Source organism: Mustela putorius, unplaced genomic scaffold, assembly GCF_011764305.1.
Source record: "Mustela putorius furo isolate JIRA1106 unplaced genomic scaffold, ASM1176430v1.1 tig00000827_pilon_pilon_pilon, whole genome shotgun sequence".
Taxonomy (NCBI): Eukaryota; Metazoa; Chordata; class Mammalia; order Carnivora; family Mustelidae; genus Mustela; species Mustela putorius.
The window spans coordinates 4,016,710-4,028,522 of NW_025421489.1; positions in this window are offsets into that span (position 1 = coordinate 4,016,710).

Sequence of the window (11,813 nt, forward strand, 5' to 3'; positions counted from 1 at the left end):
TCTCCAAAATAAATAAATATGGACACTTGTGTGGCTCAGTTGCTTATGTGTCTGCCTTTGGCTCAGGTCATGATCTCCGGGTCCTGGAATCAAGCCCCATGTCTGGCTCCCTGCTCAGTGTGGGAGTCTCCCACTGCCCCTTCGTTCCTGCTCATGCTCATTCTCTTGCTACCAAATAAATAAAATCTTTAAAAATAAAATGAAATAAAATAAGTAAATCTGGGGCGCATGGGTGGCTCAGTGGGTTAAAGCCTCTGCTTTCGGCTCGGGTCATGATCCCAGGGTCCTGGAATTGAGCCCCACATCGGGCTCTCTGCTCAGCAGGGAGCCTGCTTCCTCCTCTCTCTCTGTCTGCCTCTCTGCCTACTTGTGATCTCTGTCTGTCAAATAAATAAATAAATCTTTAAAAAAAAAAAAAAAAGTAAATCTTCAGCTGCCTTGGGGGGCTCAGCAGTGAAGCAACCAACTCTTGATTTTGGCTCAGGTCATGATCTCAGGGTCATGAGATCGAGCCCCACATCAGGCTCTGTGCTCAACAGGAAGTCTGCTTGAGATCCTCTCTCTCCCACTCTCCCTGCTCTCTCTCTCTGAAATAAATAAGATAAGATAAAATAAAATAAATAAATCTTAAGAAAAAGATATATTTCCTTACATCATGTGAATTTTCAAAAATTCATTTCACAGCTTCTATTCAATTAGTAAGGAGAGACTCAAAGTTTTTATAAAATAGGAAAAGATGGCTGAACCAGCAAAAACTTCTTAGATGTGTAAAGTTGTGCAAAATGCCTGCAAACATTAACACAAACACAAAGCATCAACCTATGTATCAACAGTGAAAGGATTTTCCTAGAGAGAGTGACCTGGCATACCACAGAGCTGTAGAAAAAGGAACTCCCTTTATTTTTACAAATGATCCATAAGCCCCATTGGTACAGTTGGAGACTCTAGTCTGAGTCCTTCTGTCTGGAGCAGTGACCCAAAAAAGACCCTGAGGAAAAACACCCTCGTAGAGCTACCAGCCTGTACATGAGAAATGGGTGCTAAGCTCCAGGCAACTAGCAACAGTGTGGAGAGCAACAATGGTGGCCAAATATTGCATTCTTATTGCTCTGGTGATAGCCAACCCTCACATTAGAGGATGGTCAGCCATGATATTTGTGGCTAATTGACTACTATATTCTCCTCAGTTATTAAGTGGTTTACATTGCCTATAAGGGGAAACTTCCTGAGAGCAAACCAGCTGAACATTAAGAGGGGAGGTAAGTATGTACTGACCTAAAATGATGGACTCTTTGAATGTGTTTGCATTGTGTAAACATTTTATTCTTTTTTTTTTTTTTTAATTTATTTATTTCACACGGGGAGAGAGAGAGAGAGATCACAAGTAGGCAGAGAGGCAGGCAGAGAGAGAACAGGAAGCAGGATCCCTGCTGAGCAGAGAGCCCAATGCGCGGCTCAATACCAGGACCCTGAGATCATGACCTGAGCCAAAGGCAGAGGCCCAACCCACTGAGCCATCCAGGCGCCCCAAAACATTCTATTCTTATTTTGTCTTCCGAATTGTATTTTTGAAGAGAGACTTGTCTACCTTCCTGAACTCTGTCTTCCTGAACCTCTGTCCCTCTTACACTTTGTATACCCAAAACTTAGCAAAGGCTTGATATACATTAGGTATTTGGTAAGTATTGATTGAATTAAATGTTAAAGGTGTTATTGTTTGGTAATTTCTATACAACCTCTCACTTAGATACATGGAGATCCTATGATAATGATTTCATCTTTTGCCAAAGCAATAAAACATTAGCTCTTTGACTACGGAGAAAGACCAAAATTACATTGAGACATACTTCAAATTTCTACAGAAAGGCTTTTTAGGGGCCCACTCTTGGTTTCCACTTGAGTCGTGGTGTTGGGGTGGTGAGACTGAGCCCTGCATCAGGCTCCGTGCTCAGCATGGAATCTGCTTGGGATTGTCTCTCCCCTCTCTCTGCCCCTCCTACTCATGCTCTCCCTCTGTCCCTCTCTCTAGAGCGAATAAATAAATCTTTAGGAAAAAAAGGGAGATGGGTGCTTGGGTGGCTCAGCTGGTTGAGCGACTGCCTTCAGCTCAGGTCATGATCCAGGATTCCCAGGATTGAGCTCAGGTCATGATCCAGGATCCCCGGGATCAAATCCCACATCAGGCTCCCAGCTCCATGGGGAATCTGCTTCTCCCTCTGACCTTCTCCTCTCTTATGCTCTCTCTTTCACTCTCTCTCTAAAATAAATAAATAAAAAGAAAAAGAGAGAGAGAAAGAAAGGAAGGAGGAAGGAAGAAAGGTAAAAAGGTATTCTTTTTCCTTTTGGATTACATGGTGTAGTTAAAGATCATAAGGTACCCTAAAAAAATACAGAGAGTAAGATAAAATAATAAAATAATAATGCCAATAATTAGTAATACTTATAATACTAAGTCCTGTATGACTATAGATAGAGTTTACTCTTTAGATCACTTCCATAGATACTTAGAAAGGCCCAACTCTTTCTTAAATATGAAAACACACTTTCATAACTAAGGCATTAACCTCTATCCTCTTTCAATGAAAACATGCGTGGGACCATGTCTGTAACAAGTGTGTGTAACAAGTTGGTGTAAAATGTCTCGATTCGTATTCTTCTGTTCATTAATTCCATGAAACTAGAATCACAGATAGTTAAGGCGAGTCACATGAGAACCTGGGTCCTCTACATTTTTTCAGAACCCCTCCAGCTGTCTAATTTGGACAATCCTCACCCAGGTTCTGAATGGAGTTGGAAGGTTTTGACGCTGTGTCCCATGTACTGAACCCTCCATTTATTATTCTGGGTTTAGGGAAGCACAGGTCTGCGGGCTTGGGCACTGTTAGACACTGATATGAAGAAACAGGAACACCAGCACACATGCATTATTTTTATCCCGGAATATACCCCATGTGGGACAGCAGATCAAACCTGCCTACTAACAGGTTGTCATAATCCCCTCCTGTCTTCCGCATCTGCGCCTTCTCTCCACCGACCAAGTGGCTGGGATTTGTTCAAGTTGCAGCTTTCAGAGTATCTTGTGTTGTGCCTCTTAGGAAATTCGCAGTTATTACAGAAAAGAAACCAGGCTGGTATTGCAATAAATCCACCTTTTTTTAAAATATCAAAGCTTAGAGAATTAATCTAGTGTATGAGTGTGTTATCTTGTGCCCTAAACTGCCGTCTTTTCTTTCCACCACACATGTGTTTAATGATGCATCAACCTCATTGTCCAGAACCTTCCATTCTTCTTCAGAATGGCAACAATCAATATACTGCCCATTTTGTCCCTTTGTCTTTTTCAACAATAAGTTCTCCCAGCAGAGCCAAAAGCAGAAAAGCAAAACAACAACAAAAAAAACTATGACCTTTCCAATATGCCATTAGAACTAGTCAGAGTTCAGAAAAAAATTACGAGAAATATTCAAATAAGATTGTGACACATGCATAGACATTTTTTCAGCTTTCCTTGAAAACATTTTTACTTCTTGGTCTAAACTATGAGTGTAGACAAAATGGTATGTGTGCATGTTTGTATGTATATGAAAAGCAATAAACAGAAAACATTCATGAAACACTACCAAATATACTGTGAAATGTATTTTGGCATTTTCATTAAAAAAAAAAAAAAAACCCACCGTGCTTCTGTTTCCATAGAAGACACTAGAACTCTCAGAATGTTATTTATTCCATTTTCAGCATGTCTTCTTCCAGAGACAGGGAACACAAAAATAAGGGTTCTTTCAGTCCAGACTATCACATCACAATCCATCTGCATCCTAAAGGCAAGGGCATTTCCAAACAATCATTACATTGTCCTTTCAGCAATAATACACTGTAACACTTTTCAATTGTTTCCACACAGTCAAAGGGATTCATCCAGTGGCAACAGCCACAGGCAAAACAGACACCAGTATAAACACATCCTTTATAGCTTCTCATGGGGAAATGCAAAAATAGATAACATAAGCACCTCATGACAAAATATTACAGGCTATTTTAACCATGCTAGAGTTGTAGGTGGCACATTCTAGAAAATTACAATCAAATAAAATAGCTCCTTTCCCTCAAGAGTCTGAAATCTATGTGGCGAAAGCATGTATTTATTTGGTTTTGCTCTAAACTACCCATTTATAGTTTGTCTTTCAACACATCCAGGAACGCCAAGATTCCTCAGTCCCTCAGGAGAAACAAAGTGGCCTGTTCTGAACCCCTCGGTGGCTTGATAGCAGTTCAAACATCACTTTGCTTCACACGGCGTTCTAATTGCCCTCGTCCTATCTCCTACCCCTTCATCAAGAGGATGGAAGTGGGATTTGACCTCTTTTCTCCTTCAGTTATGCAGTTGATTAGACCAATGGAGGAAAGAGATGTTCTGAGGGAAAAAAAAAAAGGATTACGCATGGACGTCATGTCTGTCTACAGTCATTGCCACTGAGCCAAACAATCTGACTTGGCCGACTGAAAAGAAATTACCTGTCAAATCTTCATTAGGCACAGAATCAGTGTAATTCAATTGCTGAGGTCACTATCCTGTAGGGCCAGGCATCTCTGAGATGGAGCCTTCCATCTCTATAATCATCCTCAAAAGAAAAACTAGAAAAGGGACGCCTGGGTGGCTCAGCCAGTTAAGTGTCTGCCTTTGCCTCAGGTCATGATCCTAAGGTCCTGAGATCAAGTCGCACATCAGGCTCCTTGCTCACGGGGATCCAGCTTCTCCTGCCTGCCTCTTTCCCTGCTTGTATACTCTCTCTCTCTCTGACAAATAAGTAAAATCTTAAAACAAAACAACAACAACAAAAATCAAGAAAGAGAATCACAGGTTGAGATCTGGTACCTCAGTTTCTAGTTTCTGGTGCGAACTAGTCATTATCACCTACCCGGGCCCATTCACCCAACAGAGTTCGGCGGCCCACTTTGACCCAATGATAAAGGTCAGGGCAAGGCCAGACCCAAGGAACGATGATGTGGCGGAGGGAGGGACAGCTGTGTTCAGTTTGGTTTTACTTTTTCCAGTTGCTTTAACATTTTTTCAGATGGTCAGAGCAATATGTGCTCAATTTAGAAAATTCAAAAAGTAGAGAATTAATAAAGAAACAAAATAGAGACACCTGAGTAGAGAAGTCAGTTAAACATTCAACTCTTGATTTCAGCTCAGTTCAAGACCTGGGGGTCATGAGATTGAGCCCTTCGTTGGTTCTGTGCCCAGCATGGAGTCTTCTTGAGGTTCTCTCTCCCTCTCCTGCTCCCACTTGTGCTCTCTCTTGCTCTCTGAAATAAATAAATAAATCTTAAAGAAAGAAAGAAAGAAACAAACAAAATAATGCTACCACCTGGAGAAAAACACCACCTGGTTCACACCAGAAACTAGAAACTGAGGTACCAGATCTCAACCTGTGATTCTCTTTCTTGATTTTTGTTGTTGTTGTTGTGTTGTTTTGTTTTAAGATTTTACTTATACCAAAAAGTATAGAGAAGGGGCGCCTGGGTGGCTCAGGGGGTTAAGCTGCTGCCTTCGGCTCAGGTCATGATCTCAGGGTCCTGGGATCGAGTCCCGCATCGGGCTCTCTGCTCAGCAGGGAGGCTGCTTCCCTCTCTCTCTCTCTCTGCCTGCCTCTCCATCTACTTGTGATTTCTGTCAAATAAATAAATAAAATCTTTAAAAAAAAAAAAAGTATAGAGAATACTTTTTCCTGGTTCAAGAATTTACCAACAGTGGAATGGCTAGTAAATCTCCCAAAAGCCATGCTGTCATTCCTCTGGTTTCGCCTCAAAAGCACCAGAATGGAGTGGTATTTCGTACAGGATATTATAGCTGCCCATTCACTTGTTTGTCATGCCTTGTTCTTGAGGCAGTGTCTGTCACATAGTAGTTATTCAATAAACCTTTCTTAATTGAAGTTAATTCAATCTAATTAACCAGTAAGGGACACCTAGGCAGACTTAGAAGCGCAGAATCAGAAGTTTAGTTTTGGTTCACAGTTCTCGCCAAGAGCAAATCACATTTTATCTGATGAAGAGTATATACTTTTCTTTCAAAGTAAAGCATCTACCTTCTTAACCTTTAATTAGCTTGATGGAATTTTCTATCTTTGATGATTCTGACATCTCATAAATGTCCAGAGAGAGAAAGAGAAAAAGAAGTCACAGAATGATCAGCATTTAAAAATGTCTAATTAGAGTATTTCCTGCTGTTAACACATATCTTATTCTCAAACTTCATTCATAACTCTAGGTAAATATATATATATATATATATATATATATATACACACACACACACACACACACACATACATACACACACATATATAATCTCAAAAGCCACCATGAGATATAACTGAGAGATCCAGACATAAAGGTATAGGATGTAGGCTTAAAATTTGGTTCTGGTATTTTCTTTTCCCAACTTTATTATTTTTTTTTAAGTTTTATTTATTTAGGCAGTCTCTACACTCCATGTGGGGCTCAAACTCATGACCCTGAGATCAAGAGTCACATGCTTTTCCCACTGAGCCAGCTAGGTGCCCTTTCTTTTCCTGTCTTTATCACAACATGGCATAAAATAACTATAGATATAAAGAGTAACTTAGGTAATTATTATCCTGTGCACTCTATAAAGGAAAAATACTCACACTCAGCCATTAAGGTTGTCTCCTTGAGACAATTTGCCCATCATGCAGGGTAGTTTGGGTCAAAGCACTTTTTCCCTTTGCCTTTTAAAATGCCTTACAGAGAACTTGTGGGAGAGACAATTGTCTTCTTCACCGAAGAGCTGATTGGGCCACACTCTCTTGCTGGGATGAATCAGGAAAGTCACACAATTCGCATCCTGGGACCTAAGATGTTGGTGTAAAAGTTTTAAACGGTGAGCAGCAGTCCCATCTCGGGGTCTCCTCGGGGAAGGACAGCAGATCACCCACCCAAGTGACAGCAGTTCCCATTCACCACTGTCCAAGACCTGCTCACTCACAAACTCACTCCTGTCACTCGGCAAAGTTGACTGGGCTCGGGGGGCCTGATGCGTCCTGACAACATCACAGGAGATGAAGTTAATAAATCTGCAGGCCAGGAGGTTCGCCTATAATAAAAAATACAGTGTGTGGATAAATCAAACCCTGACTTCTCCACCCCCAACCCCAGGCCACCCCCCACCCTGCTGTAAGTGAGCTTTGTGGAAAACCAGTATATGAGAATTTTGTTTTGTAAGCCTAGAATTGTAACAAGAGAAATTAGTTGTATAATTCAAGGATCTGATGGTATCAAGTGTTTGGGCTCTGTCCATCTCACTGAGTTCTTTTGTTGTCTTTCAGTCTGCAGGTAAAACAAAGCCCTTTCGGGCATGGTTATCGGTAGCAATATAACCGGGGTGTACTGGAACTAAATGTTGTAGTCAAATTTTAGTGGATGGTGGGGTCCAATCAGAAACGTCCAGCTTGTTGGCCAGACTCCTTGAGTTTTAACATATATATACTATTTAATTAAAATAGAGGGGGGAGCTAAATTGACCCCCAAAATGCAGCCTGATTGCCAGGATCCTTAAATGAGCACTATCTTAACCTGCCCAGACCCAGGTAGGGTGAGGAGCTATGAATAAGCTGTCTTTAGCCTCTTATCCACACCTGTGGCTGGAGAGTTGGAGCTAACTAGTGAGTTAGAGGGGATAGAGAGAGAGGCAAGCAGCACAGACATGGCCTGGGGGGAACCTTGGGAACCTGGGTTGCTAGACTCACCTGTCTCCGTTACTTGGTAAAGAAACCAAATGTTGCTAGTTTTTAATTTCATTTAAGTTTCCATCCCTCTCTCCGTGTTTTAACAAAACACTTTTAACAAAATCATCAGTGGGAGCAACTGAAGGGCCACCTCAAAATAATATGTAAGGGTGCCTGGGTGGCCCTAAGCATCTGCCTTCAGCTCAGGTCATGATCCCAGGGTCCTGGGATAGAGTCCTGCATTGGGCTCCCTGCTCAGTGGGGAGTCTGCTCCTCCTTCTCCCTCTGCCTGTTACCTGAGCCCCGCCCCCCTGCTTGTGCTCTTTCTCTATCAAATAAATAAAATCTAAAATAAATAAATGAATAAATAAAAATATGTAAAATCTCTTTGATTTACAAAACTTCAAATCAACAAATTGTGCAGGGAAAGCATCTCAGATCTGAGACTGCCCACCAAGAGAACAGGCAGGAGACAGGAATTCCAATTTAAAACAGACTGGAAAGGGGCGCCTGGGTGGCTCAGTGGGTTAAGGCCTCTGCCTTCGGCTCAGGTCATGGTCCCGGGGTCCTGGGATCGAGCCCCGCATCGGGCCTTCTGCTCAGCAGGGAGCCTGCTTCTCTGCCTGCCTCTCTGCCTGCTTATGATCTCTGTCTGTCAAATAAATAAATAAAATCTTTAAAAAATAAAACAGACTGGAAATTAACATTACCCAACACCATGATCAGTTTCTCCTGATGAGCTGGTTAAACTTTTAAATCCCACTTGCACAAAACTTGGCCAAAAATGATGAGGGTTTTGTTTGGTTTGTCAATTGTTAGCTTTCTAATTAAGCCTTCTTTACTGACTTGATTGAAACATGCTTCAAAGTATTTCATTGAAATAGTTCTGATGGGCTACATATGAAATTTTATTGCAGAAATGTCTTCTAATCCAAGAATCAGTTTGACATGAAATCTGTTGTTTGTCATAAGCTCCCATAAACTAAAAGAAGACACAAGTACCTTTTAACCTAGTGGAGAAAAGTTTCTCTTTCCTTTGCTCCCAGTTGTTTTTAGGCAAAATGAATCACGGTAGAAAGACTGTAATATAGTAACTCACACAAAAGTATTAATGACCAAAATAGCTTACAGTATTGACTCATCCAAACCATTAGTATTTTAACGAGACGATGCCTTAATGTAAAGGAATGAATCACAGTTTTTGGAATGTCAGGCATCTAAGACTCAATGAGGGAAGAGATGGGTCAGATAACAACGACTCCATCAGCAACGTGGCCGAATGGTTCAAAGTGTGAGCTTTGAATTCACTCAGATCTAAATTGGGTCCTGCCTCTGGATATTTCTAGCTTTGGATATTCTAGCTGGATATTTCTAGCTGAGCAAGTAAATTACTTAACCTATTTCAGGGTCAGTTTTCTTACCTTCTTCACACAATTGTTTTCTTGGGATTTCTGTTTTTAAGATTTTATGTATTTATTTGACAGAAAGAGAGAGAGCACAAGTAAGCTGAGCAGCAGGAACAAGAGAAGGAGAAGCAGGCTCCCTGCTCAGCAGAGACCCGGATATGGGGCTCAATCCCAGGATCCTGGGATCATGACCTGAGCCAAAGGCAAATGCTTCACAGACTAAGCCACCCAGGCACAACTGTCATAGAAATTAAATGAGGGGCGCCTGGGTGGCTCAGTGGGTTAAGCTGCCTTCAGCTCAAGTCATGATCCCAGGGTTCTGGGATGGAGCCCCACCTTGGGCTCTCTGCTCGGCAGGGTGTCTGCTTCTCCCTCTCCCTCGTCCTCTGCCTGCTGCCTCCTGCTCTCCCTTCTTAGGCTCCCTCTCTCCCTCTTTGTCAAATAAATAAAATCTTTTTTAAAAAATTACATGAAATAACCATAGAAAGTGCTTAATGCAGTGCCTAGCATATAAAAAGTCACATGAAATGAGTTTATTAAAGGTCATCCATCAATCCTAAAATCACAAAAGGCTGGGTTTTTTTTTTAAGATTTTTTTTTTAACTTAGTTGACAGACAGAGATCACAAGTAGGCAGAGAGGCAGGCAAGGGTGGGGGGTGGGAGAAGCAGTCTCCCTGCTAAGCAGAGAGCCCAGTGTGGAGCTTGATCTCAGGACCCTGGGATCATGACCCAAGCGGAAGGCAGAGGATTTAACCCACTGAGCCACCCAGGCGCCCCAAGGCTGGGGTATTTAAAAATATTTTATTTTCTTTCTTTATTTGAGAAAGAGAGAAAGAGAGAGACCATGAATGGAGGGAAGGGTGGCAGAGGGATAAGGAGAAGCAGACTCCATGCTGAGCCGGGAGCCTGATGCAAGCAAGGCTCAATCCCAAGACCCTAAAATCATGACACAAGCAGAAAGCAGCCGCTTAACCAATGAGCCACCCGGGGGCCCCTGTGAAAGGCTGGCTCTACAAGAAGCTTCCAAATTCCACATTGTCCGCCACCCATTGACATTTAAGGAATATTCTACTAACTTTCTAAGTTTAGAACTATAGCACCCTTACAGTTATGGGAAAGTGGTTTGTTATTTAAAACTATTGACAGCTAGTTAACCCTATCTACCAAGTGATGTATTTTTAGGATCTGGTTTCTATTTATTTTATTTATTTTTTTAAATTTTAATTAGGCTCCACATCCAATGTGGGTCTTGAACTCATGATCCTGAGATGGAGAGTTGACATGCTTTACCCACTGAGCCAGCCAGGGGCCCCTAGTTTCTACTTAAATGCAGAGAGTGGCCGCTGGGGGGGCTCAGGGGTTAGCGTTTGCCACCCTCGATCCCAGGGTCATGAGTTCAAGCCCCACACTGGGTGTAGAGCTGAGTTATAATAAATAAGTAAATGTGTTTGTAGAGTGGGTTAAAGCCACTATATTGAACTCTCACACTTTCTGAGGAGATGTGGTTCTCTGGGATAATAAAAACTGGTGAGTCAAAGGCTAGGACAAAGACAAACATGAAGAATCGAGACAATCAAAAAGGACGTCAGGGAAACCTCTATGAAGACGAAAGATCTGGAAGTGTTCATTAACTCATTGGGGGAAATCCATTCACAGCGAGTACATCTCAAACCAGCGTTCATACACTTTAACTGTTTTACAGTTTTCTTAGTGGATTATACCTCAATAAGCTGAAAATAAGGAAAACTATATCTTCCATTAACAAAAGAGAGAGAGAGAGGAAAGGAAAAAATTTTTCTTCTTGCCAAAATTAAGTAAAGGATGGAGTCATAGCTGAATTGACTTTTTGTTTAAATTTAATTTTTACTGTCCCGATTCTATAAATGACAGAATGCCTGCAGAAAGAGGAGAGGCCTTTTATAGGTTAAAAGATGCTGCGGGGCGGGGGGGAGGGGGTGCGGGGGGGGCGCTCCTGGGTGGCTCAGTGAGTTAAAGCCTCTGCCTTCGGCTCAGGTCATGATCCCAGCATCCTGGGATTGAGCTCTGCATGGGGCTTCTCTGCTCAGCGGGGAGCCTGCTTCCTTCTCTCGCTCTCTCTCTCTCTCTCTCTCTGCTTGCTTGTGATCTCTGTCAAATAAATAAATAAAATCTTCAAAAAAAAAAAAAAGAATAAAAGATGCTGCAGGGAGGGAAGAGAGAGGCAGTTAACTGGTGTTGGATGAATTTGAAAAACAACTTGAAGCTTCTATGAGGCAGGACGTTCCGGAGAGCCTCGGGGTGTGACAGGCTACACACGTTCTGCGTTAAAAATCTGATGTACCAAGTCATGAGCTTATTATATTCAAGAGGAAGCTGCAAGGACCTTAGGAAAAGGAAATGGCATTTTCCCGGGACTGTGACTGCGGTTACCATCAGTTTAAACACTTTATTTTGCACTTCGTGGCAAACAATCAGGGAAGCTCTTGTTTTCCCCGCAGGTTGATGTAAGTACCTCCTGTATGTCCAGATCCGCTGGGAATTTGAATTTCCCTTTGTAAGCGTTAGACTTAAATTGTCTTCTAAACTGGTGGGAGCTTAGGCTCATCATTGTGGAAGACAGTAAAAATTCATCATTCTGGTGAAAAGATCAAGAAAGGGTAACTATCTAAATGTGAG